This window comes from Coloeus monedula, assembly GCF_965178545.1.
Source record: "Coloeus monedula genome assembly, chromosome: 6".
Taxonomy (NCBI): domain Eukaryota; kingdom Metazoa; phylum Chordata; class Aves; order Passeriformes; family Corvidae; genus Coloeus; species Coloeus monedula.
Genome location: NC_138786.1, coordinates 47,721,467 through 47,731,811, shown reverse-complemented (window position 1 = coordinate 47,731,811; position 10,345 = coordinate 47,721,467). Strand labels below are relative to the sequence as shown.

The 10,345-nt window shown below is 48.5% G+C and overlaps 1 protein-coding gene across 8 annotated transcripts in view; it reads left to right on the top strand.

The window, feature by feature from the left end:
* The first annotated feature begins 1,066 nt into the window (after positions 1 to 1,066).
* Positions 1,067 to 10,345, top strand: part of FOXN3 (forkhead box N3) — a 212,251-nt gene continuing 202,972 nt past the window's right edge. For 6 of the 8 annotated variants that reach the window (XM_082284253.1, XM_082284252.1, XM_082284251.1 and 3 more), the window contains exon 1: positions 1,070 to 1,196. The gene's annotated coding sequence lies outside the window, so the exon portion shown is untranslated. Of the gene's footprint in view, positions 1,197 to 3,619; positions 3,639 to 10,345 lie in introns of those variants that run through there. The other 2 variants (XM_082284248.1, XM_082284246.1) reach the window with 2 other exon arrangements.

The window sequence follows — 10,345 nt, the reverse complement described above, 5'->3', positions numbered from 1 at the left end:
TAGTGTTGGCAGTCCTGTGCAGTAGACTAGTGGAGTTTGGGTGGGCAGGAAAAAGAATTGGCAGAACACAGCTGTCGTTCTGTCCTAGGTCCAAGCTCCATGTCCAGGAAAGAATGTATCCCTTCGGGGAAAAGAAAAAATCTCATCCCATCCTGGACCAGCCAGTCCCACATTATGACAAAATAAATCTAAAAGAGTAAGTTAGGCTTTTCCTATGATCACTACAGCAATCACATATACCTCGAGTTGTCACTCTACAGGGTTGGTTAGAGAAAGCTAACTTAAAATTAATAATTAAATGGCCTTTACAGGCTTGACAGTCTCCAGGCGTATGGCAGTGCTGATGGCACCAGCTCCCTCTGAGACCCTGCCAGCCTTTGCAATTGCAGACGGGCCCCGTTCAGCTCAAAGCTCCCCCTCACCTGCCTTCACGGCAGCGAGGCAGGACAGGCAGCAGGGAGAGGCTGGGGTGAGGGCTGCAAAGAGGCAGAGGAGTGGGCAGGTGGAGGTGCACGCACCTTTGGCATTGCAGGCTCTTCTGGCATAGGGAGTTCTCTCTGTTTTCAGCCGTAAATACGATGCAAGGAGATGCCAGGCCTCGCTGAGGCTCCCGGTGGGTAAGGCGGTAAAAAATGAACAGTTTTAGTTCTGCATGTCTCGTTTTTCAACGTGTAAAAGCCCGCCTGCGGTGGCACGAAGGCCGCTCCCAGTCGCAACGAGATGGCCAAGGAGGGCAGCCGAGGTGTGTGGGCACTCACTGGGGGTCGTGCCGCGACGGGCGGCCGGTGGGACAGCGGGCCCGAGAGGGTTCCCCTGAAGGAAAAGAGACAGCACGCGTGGGACCGGCATCCTCCGCCCGAGTCTGCTGCACACCCCGAGGAAAACACCCCCGAGGGAGTAGCACCGCTCAGCCCGCCCCCGCCAGCTTCCCGCTCCCGAAGTTTCCTTCGGGAAAGCCCGACGCGGGCACCCGCCGCCAGCTCCGGGGGGCGGCCCGGCGGGGCGGGGCGGGGCGGGCGGGCGGCGCTAGGGCCCGGCGGGGCGCGGCGCCGCCGCCGGGGGCGGGGTGGGGGCGGCAGCGGCGGCGCGGGCTGCGGCTGCCTCCGGCTGCCTCCCGCCGCGGGGCGCGGAGCGGGGTGGCCGCGGGGAGCGCCCACCACCCCGCGGCGGCGCGGGAGCCCAGGACGCGGACAGAGGTAACGGCGGGGGCGTTTCGCGGTGTCATCGGGAGCGTGCGCGGCTGCCCGCCCGCCCGCCCGGGCTCGCCGCTGTCGCCGCGCCCCGTCCCTCCCGGGCCAGGGAGCCGCGGCCAAACTTTTGGGGCCTCTGGGCCGGCGGCTGCCGCGGGCGGGCAGCGGCGCCGCCCCGGGGCGTTAGTGGGAGCTGCCCCGCGCTGCTGCGCCGTCCCGCCGCCGAGCAGCCCCGCCGGCGACGGGCGGTGGGAAAGGGAAGGAAAAGGAAGGGAAGGGCGCCCTGGGGCGAGCCGGAGCCGCGTGCGGGGCGGCTGCCCGGTCGCATCCCGGGCGGGCTGTGCCCCCGACAGCGCGGCCCGCGGGCTCCGGCCCCGGCTCGGCGGGCGCCGGTGGGGCAGCGGCGCAGCCGGCGGCGGGCAGCCCCCCCACCGCTCCCTTTTGTTCCTGCGTGCCGCCGGCGCTTGGATCCCCGCCCGGGAAGAAGCCGCTCGGTACTTCCCGGGCTCCGTTTGTGCCTGCACACCCGCCTGAAGGGCATCCTCCTCTGGTAGTATTGGTCTGTCAAGAGTCGCCGGGAAAGGGATTTTCCCCTTCTCACAACAGCTCCCCGTTGCTTCCCGGTCTTCAGTGCCGGCTCTTCACTTAACTGGACTTACCGTGTGCTAATTCCTTCACAATGTATGCGGGTGTCCCTGCGCCCTGGAGAAGGATTTTCTTATTGACTTGCCGACTGTGATGCGGCCAGGTATTATTTACATCATCAGATATATGCCTGTGTAAATCTCCTCGCACGGTTACAGTACGGCTGCTCTTAGAGCCCAGTTTGCCGAAACTTTAATTACAGCAGACGATGTTGTACCGTGAATCCATTTCCGTGAGGGCGGACCGATACTCCGGTGGGATAACGGCCTCGCCGAGGCAATCGCGTGTCACGCAGGGACAGATCCTGCTGTTTCAGGAGATGAATCGGAAACAAAAATCAGCAAACAATGAAAATGAGTTTGTGTGGTTTTTGAAAAAATGTGACATGGTAACGTCTGTTAAGGGCACAGTAAATCGAGCGGCAAACCCCCAATTTTCTCTGGCACAGCCCATGAATCAGCCAGTAAACAGCATAAACTGTGATCACTTCGCAGCCGAAAATATCAGGCCTCGCAGCCCTGGCTGCCGGAGCGTTACGTGTCATTAAAGTAGCTCTCTTGGAGAAGAGGGACTGTCCCAGGAGCTGCAAAATCTATAAACACTTTTCTGATTGGTTTAAAAATTTAGACACAGGAAGCGGATGGTATCTAATAACAGACAAGTGGAGACACTGTTGTCATGGAAACTGAGAAGACTCCCCCCACCCCCCATGTATTTAAAAAAAAAAATAGGCAGAAGAAAAAAGTCTGCATATCATCAGAAATGCCTGCAGACCGCCTTGGCTGCTGTTGCCTTTCCCACAGCATCTGTTGAAACCTGAGAACATGCCTGTCAAATCAAGGTCATTTAACAATAAAACCCTGCACCGCCGCCTCCTCTCCTCCCTGGACGTTGTCCCACACTTTCCTTCCAAGGAGGAGTTGAGGAGATGCAGCCACCTGCCCCATGCCCACTGGTGTCCTGCCCCAGCCTGGCCTGCTGCTGGGGAACCTGAGAAAAGGCTCAAAGCAGGAGGACCATGGGGCTTAAAAGGCAAAAGTAACAAGGGATGACTTTTTTATAATCGAATGATCGGGCCGTGTTTCTTTCCATGGGAATCTATGGACATGGGAGAGAAAGCTGGGACTTACCTCCCTCTGTTCCTTTGTATTATGAAGTTATATTAAAATGTAATGATTCAGACTTGAATATTAAGGCTGTTTCACAAATCTGCCTCACCTATTAAAAAAAAAAAAAAGGTGGCAAATGACTCTGTGAAGCCTTGTGCAATGTTTTTAACAAAAAAAGAAAACACAGTTCTGTTATAGCATGCTATGAGGAGAAAAGCAGAGATAGGAGAACAAAATATACTTCATTGCTGCTGAATGCAGCGTGAGAAAATCAGACTATTATTGTCATAAATTAAAGTTTTACTTTGCTGGACTATTGAAAGTTTATTGTGTGTGAAAGAAGAGATCTATTTTGCTTTTGAAGCAGGAGAGAACTATTTCACAGCAAACTCACAAGAAAGGTGTTAATGTTTTTGCTTGTTTTCTTGGGCAACACCAGTTGATTTCAGATGTTTGTGATAGAGAGATGCCTTTGAGTATTCACTGCATTTTCTCCAAAATGTTTCCTTTTGTCGCTCTCTTTAATTTCCATTTTGCAGTGACCAAGCTGAGAAACAGCACTTCAGTGCTTCCCCCAGTGTATAAATCATCACTTTGAAACCTTAAATGACCGGTTTGCTTGCATATTACACTTTTTGCATTATTATTTCTGAGGAAAACCAGAGACTGGTGATCAGGTCTTGCAGATCAGAAGGTAAATCTTACAGGGCACTGGGGTGAAGATGATCAGCAACCTCTTTACCCCCACCCTTGGATCCCCAAAAAACCCAAGGCCTGACTTTAAAACTTGGTTGCAGGCAGAGCAGGCTGAAGGGATGGTAGCAGTGGCTGCTTCTGATTGAGGAGTACCTGTTGGCAGCTGGGCTGGCACCAGGGTGCAGGAGGTGGGACCCCCCTCCCTGTGCTGGGGAAACGCTTAGGGAGTCAGGCAGTTGTTTAATCCAGCTCACTTCTGATTAGACAAATGCTGCTTTTAATTGCTGTGGAGTTCAAATGGAGAAAGTTTGGCTTGGTAGCAAAAGTGTGCTTGCTTCTAGAGGCGAATTTCCTGTTGTCGGGAGCACCCTTATCAGCAGGAAGGTTCATCGGCAGGAAATGTGTCGGTTACTTGTTTTTACACATTGAAGGAAATGAGCTGGATTAGGTATCTTCTAGGTTTACCCTTCATCAGCCTCCATATCTGTGCTACCTTATTTATCTCTAATGATTTTAGTTTGTGAAAGTTTTATGATGTTAGTCATTCCCAAGGGAAATGCAAGAAGTTAAATGGTTGTGTTGTCCTGTCATTTTTTGCTGTTATAAAAACCACCCCACTGGCCTCTCTGGGCTACATTTTCAGAAGTGTCCAATTTGCAATTTCTACCTTTTGAGCCTCATTGCTCATACTCAGCTAGGCTTTTCTTTTTCTTCCCCCATTAAAATGAAAGATCAAAAAATGCACCAGTTATTTTACTAATAGAAGCAGTTCTTACAGTTCTGAACTGCCTTTCATCATGGATCATAAATCACTTTACAGAAATTAATGTTCTAATATCCACAGAAGTTGTGTGAGCATAGGAAGCTGAAACTTTGTGCAGTCCATGTGAAACGCTAAGTTGCAAGGCAAATTAAGAGCAGAGCTGGGAGTCAAATTAATTGCTCCTTAATTAGCAATTGCTAATGGATTAAAACTTTGAAAATGTGTCTGGGTTTCCCAGGCGTACTCATGCTAGCGCACCAATGCGGTGTGTACGTGTTTGGGATGTGGGGCTGGGGCTGAGAATATAAGCAGTGGTTCCAGAAAATGCCAGTCGTTTTCTGGTCCCTGCCCAGCATGGCTGGGATGCCAGGTTGGAGGCTTGTAAGATTAGACATGGCTTGGACGAAGGTCCAGACCAAAGGTGAGAGCTGTGGTTTAGGTCTGTGTGTTCTAGTAAGCAGGGAGGGCCAGGGAAATAAACATTTCTCTGTCAGGTCACAACAGGGTTTTTATGGTGTTAAGCTTTGCAGAGGGTTTTGAGGGGGAAACATGGAAAAGTTATATAAACTTGTGAGAAGCTGCCTGGCATGCTGAATAGCTTCAAGTAGTGGTTTTTGGTGTAGGAGATGTCTTGGTGTTAAGAGCTGTTCCTGGCAGGACAAGCTGCCAGGGCTGTCTGGAAGCCTTAGCTGGACTAGAACTGGACTATCCTGGCTGATGCTGGAATTTGCCAGTTTGTGACTTCAGATGTAACACAATGCAGCATGACTTTGGCCACAATTTTGGCATATTTGTAATGAAACTGCATTTGGCTTGTTACCTTCTCTCATGACCAAGCCAAAGTAAAATTGTAACAAAATAATGAAAAAAAAAAAAAAAAAAAAAGGACTCCAACAGAGCAGTGTTTCATTTAAGTATAACACTTACAGCTGTGTATTTTCAGAAGTGATCACCTGATTCTGGGAAACCAGCCTGAAGCTCTGCAAGGCAGGGTAGTTTTTGGGAAGTGATTCTCTCCTAGAGTTTTGGAAATTCTGCTCCATTTAAAATGCCTCAAGTTGAGCTGCCAATAATGAGAGCAACTCAAACCCTCCCTAACCTCACTGCAAGACTTTAGGTGCCTTTAGCATCCTTGGGACTTAAAATTGTTCTGAACTGAAGCTGGTTGTCCAGCCGAAAGTTTGTACCTTGGGAGCCAGCGTAGCCCATGAAGGAGCAAGGCTCCCTGTGTCCTGTTTGTTGCCCTTGAGGATGGACGCAGAGCAGTGGGATAGCCCTGCACTGGAGGTGGCCGGTGAAGGGGGCCTGGGGAATGGCTGAAACTTGCCACAGCTGGACACACAACTTTCAGGTTGGTTGTGTAGGACCACCCTCACATTAGCCCAGGCACTGGCGGCCACTTGTTTGCTGGGGATCAGTTTTTCCCCACCACTCTTAGGGCAATACGTAAGTGGCATGTTATGCTCTTAAAAACCTCTCCATAAAGTGCATCTATTTTATAATGTCTGCGAAAATTGGACAGGCTAAGTCTACTGGAGGTAAAGCTTCTGCTTATTTTGTTGGACAGTATTTTGTTGTTGCTCTTTTATTTCTTTAGTCTAAGAGTCTCCGCTGGAGATGGTTTTCTCTGTGTCCACACTGACTGCAGGACAGACAGATGGCAAGGCTGTGACTCCTGGTCAGGATTGGTAGGTGCCACTGAAGGGAAAGATCTGCCTAGATGTTTGACACTGGGGTTTTTTTCCCAACATTAGCAGGAATTTACATCAATGATAGCTGATACAATGAGATTTCCAACACTGAATGTTTTTACCTTTTACTGAAAATAGATTAAAGCTGACTAAGCCAGTAAATTCCAGGAGTGGGATGCATTTGGCCTACACCAGTTTCTTCCTTTGCCCATGTCCCGTGTTCTGAGTTGTGGTGGGACCCTGCACTGAACTGTTTGCTTAGGTCAAATGTGAGATTCCCTGGTGGGATCCTAATGGCAAACTGCTTACCTGCCACCAGCTTGCTGATAGACTCCACTCACCATGTCTGGACATACTTACTTTTGTTGCAAGGAGAACACTCCAGACATCCTAGCAGATGTGACTTTATGTACAAGGCAATCCAAGCTAGACTCTGGAAAGCATTTCACAGAATGGCAGCTTTACTGGAAATTGCTTCTTAATACTATTTGGCAAAGCTCTTTTTCTTTTTAGTGTGGTTCTGTGCCAGACCTTTGCCTGCCCCACTGAAATGAGCAGTGGCCTCGTGGCTCCTGTGGCCCTGCCTCTGGTCCCAGGCTCACCAAGGCTCCCCTCTCCAACCCCTGGCACCTCTGCAGCACCCCGCTACAGAGCTGCTTTCTGGTTTCTCTCTTGGGCTTTGTGGAGAGGCCAACCTTTTCCCTGGACAAAGCTGGCTTCTGGCACAGCACACAGACATGAACTCCCCAGCCCGACCCATCCGTGGTAAGCCCTGTTACTTCCCTCAGTGAGATCTTCTTTGGACAAGTCATTGCTGGCTGGGCTTGCTGTGGAGAGGAGCAGAGGCATTAGAGGGGTTACGAGAGGTTATTAGAGATGGGAGGAAGCTGTAGGTCTGACCCATGTAGATTTAACTGAATTATGTCTCATTTTACCCCCAGCTCCAACTTGTTTTGAACTGGGTTTTACAGCAGATCATTTGTAGAAGCTACGCAATTAATATGTTAATTTTAACACCAGATTTTTGTAAAGCTTTTATGTTGGAGGTGGTGAAAGGATCTAAATGTTTTGATCCTATTTTTATCATTATCTTCACTGTGTTTTTCTTACTCTGTGCTTTGCAGAGAGGAGTGAAATTTTAATAATTCACTAATATACTTTCACTTCATTAACATTTTATCATTTTGGCATGGTGCGTATGGTGAAGTCCTTAGTACTCTCGTTAAAGACCTGATCTTACCCCACATTCTTGCAGCCCTCCAGGTGTGGAAAACCCTAAATGCAGATGCTATTCTACTTTTTGGAAAGAGCTTTTCTCTATTTCAAATAGATACTAATCTGAACGAAACATGTAAGGTGTTTTTTGGTGGGTTTGGGGTTTTTTTTTGGTGTTGTTGTTTTGTTTTCTTGTTTGTTTTGGGTTTTTGTTGTTGTTGTTTTGTGGGTTTTTTTTGTTTTGTTTTGTTTTTTTTAAATAAACTGGAAACATTTATACAAAGATAGCTGCAGCGGTTAGGTCAGACCCACTAAGTGCCAAGTCTCCAGCCATTACAAAACATCACCATGTGGTCTAGAGAGTGTGAAGACACAGGGTGTTGTTGTGGTATCCATTGCATCATTTTATACTGTGGCATGTTTGGCCTAAGCAGAGATTTATACTGGTGTTAAAGTGGTTATGGAACTTTCAGCTGACTTGGGATAGCACAGTGCTTGGTATTAGGAGGGCACAAATAACATGTAACACTTGATATAATCTTGGTGATTCAGTACACATATTTGCAGGTGTGCCCACCTTGTGTTAAACATGTGCTTTTTAATTGTGTCTGAATTCGAAATTGGTGTTCAGCTTTCATGGTGGCTCTCCTTCCTTTTTAAAAATTCTATTTTTCTCTATTTTATCATAAAACTCTGAATTAGTGAATGATTTGTTACTGTTAATTAAATAGTGTTAACACACCAGATTATTTCAGGTGTATTCAGAAGGCTTAAGAAGCCAAGCACTGACTTAGGAGTGGGCAGTGGGTAGATACACAGGGCTGGAGAGTGGAAAGGAATGTTCTGGGTTGGGAGCATTGGAGAGCTAAGGGACATGTAAGAATTTCAGGAGGAGTCATGTTTTGAAAAGAGTATAGCTGTTGGGAGTCCAGAGGGCAAGAGATCATAGTAATAAATACAGGAGATGTTGAGGGAACTGGCTAAAGGTTTTTACTTGCCAAATAGAATATATTTGCTTTTAGAGGCACCAGGACAGAAACTCATCTCTTGTAAATTGGTATAATGCCATTTGAGTTAGTGGAATTACACTGACTTACACCACCTGATGGTCTGTCAGGTGGTATTACATGAAGAGTGAGGATGTGAAGAATAGTGGAACTGGAAGAGGTTATAGGCCTCGGCAACAGGGAGGGTGGAAGTTTGTTCAGAAGGGATAGAGAGGCTGGATAAGCAAAGGAAGATCACAAGGTCCATTACAGCTATATTGGATTTGATTTGATGATGAGATGCCCAGCAAGAGATGTCAAGGCAGGCTGAGAGATGGGCTTGGCTGGAGAGGAGAGTCAGTGGCAGAAAGTACATTTTGCATTGGCACAGTAGGGATTGGTGTCAGAGTGAATAAGGTCATGCGCAGGGTGTGGAGAGTATGTGGAACATACCAAGACTAAGGCCACAGCAGGAGCTGGAGGAGAGGACATGGACATACAGAACGATCGCTAGACAATGATGAAGAGGGCCAGAAGACAACATCTCACAAAGCCAAGATTGGACAAATGTCTTTCAGTCTGAAAGGAGGAATAGGAGAACCATAAAATATTATTTAGGGTTAAGAATAGAAAGGGAATTACGTTGACTTCTTTAAAGACACGAGCTGTGAATAATCTCTACTAGTTAGTAAACTTTGAAAAGCTGAACCATAAATAAGCTACATCCTCACTGGTAGGTCTAATTTTTCACTTCCTCACTTCTATTACTGCAAAGTAGTCTCATGTAATGGTGCAGCAGACCATAATGTCCTGGGGGTGGTCACAGCAGCGTCACTAATGGGCGCTGCGCTGTGGTGCTGCTGCAGCTGCGCTGTGCCGAGCTCTGTGCCGAGCTCTTCTGGGGTGACGTGGCCCGGTCAGCCCCAGCGTACCCTGGGGACCCCCAGCTGGGCGCTGTGCCTGCTGCAGCTGGGATCCCAGGGCAGGCTGCAGTCAGGCTGCAGTCATGTTGTTGCTCAGGAAATTTGGAGGTGCTGGGAAGTCACAGTGTTCTGATTAAATACACCATCATTGTAGCTGCAGTTGCTGCACCCCAGATATTAGACCCCAGGTCAGGGAGTGGGGCAGTGCTGAACCACCTGTGGGTATAGGGGAACAGGGGAGGCAGCAGGTGAGTTCCTGCTGGTCTGTCACATCTGGTAGTAGCAGGGCTGGGTTGTGATGAAGAAGGTCTGAGAGAAATATTGCAGCTTCAGTTTGTGTTGTGGCTGAACAGGACATCTCACTCAGGACGTAGTAGCTTTGTGCAAGGAGGAAGAAAAACACAGACCGGAAGAAATGAGGTAAAATGTGAGAAAAATGAGATAAAAATATAGGAAAAAGGAGAAAAAATGTAGAAGTTAGGTATGTGTATTAGGATGGTCACCCTTGTTCACGAGCCTGTCTCATTACTGGAGCAACTGTAAGCCATTCGCAGTCCTGGGACCCAGTGCAACAACTGAAAACAGCCTGACTGCAAATGGGACTGACTTAATTATACCAAGACAAGAAAAGAAGGCCCTGAACAATCCAGCACAAACAGTGAAAAATTAAGTGTGTTTTGAAAATCCTGTGGTTTTTTAAAGCCGGGGTACCATTTCTGACAGGTGGGGAAATCCTCATTCCCTGTTAATGACTCTGGTGATCTCCCAGTCCAGCACCTCAGAAGCAGCCAGCCTGGGTGGAAAAGTCAGTCTCTTTAGAAACAGAAAGCATTTTGGCTTTCCAAGTGGAATGATTTCTTTGTTTCCTAGTTGTATGGAAAGCTGCCATTGCAGCAGTTTGAGAAAAAAGTCTGAGCATCTTGAAGCCAAAATGGTTGAGAGATGACTCCTGGAGAAAGCAAGGAAAGATGTGGTGGGCTTGGAGGTACTATAACAGATGTGAAGCCTTTCACCATGGGTCACTCATGTGGGCTCTCCCCAGAAAGCCGTAGCTCCCCTGTTGCAGTTCCTGTCTGCAGCTGGGAATCCGAGGGCCCGCTCCTGTTGGGGCGCAGTCGCCAGGAGGT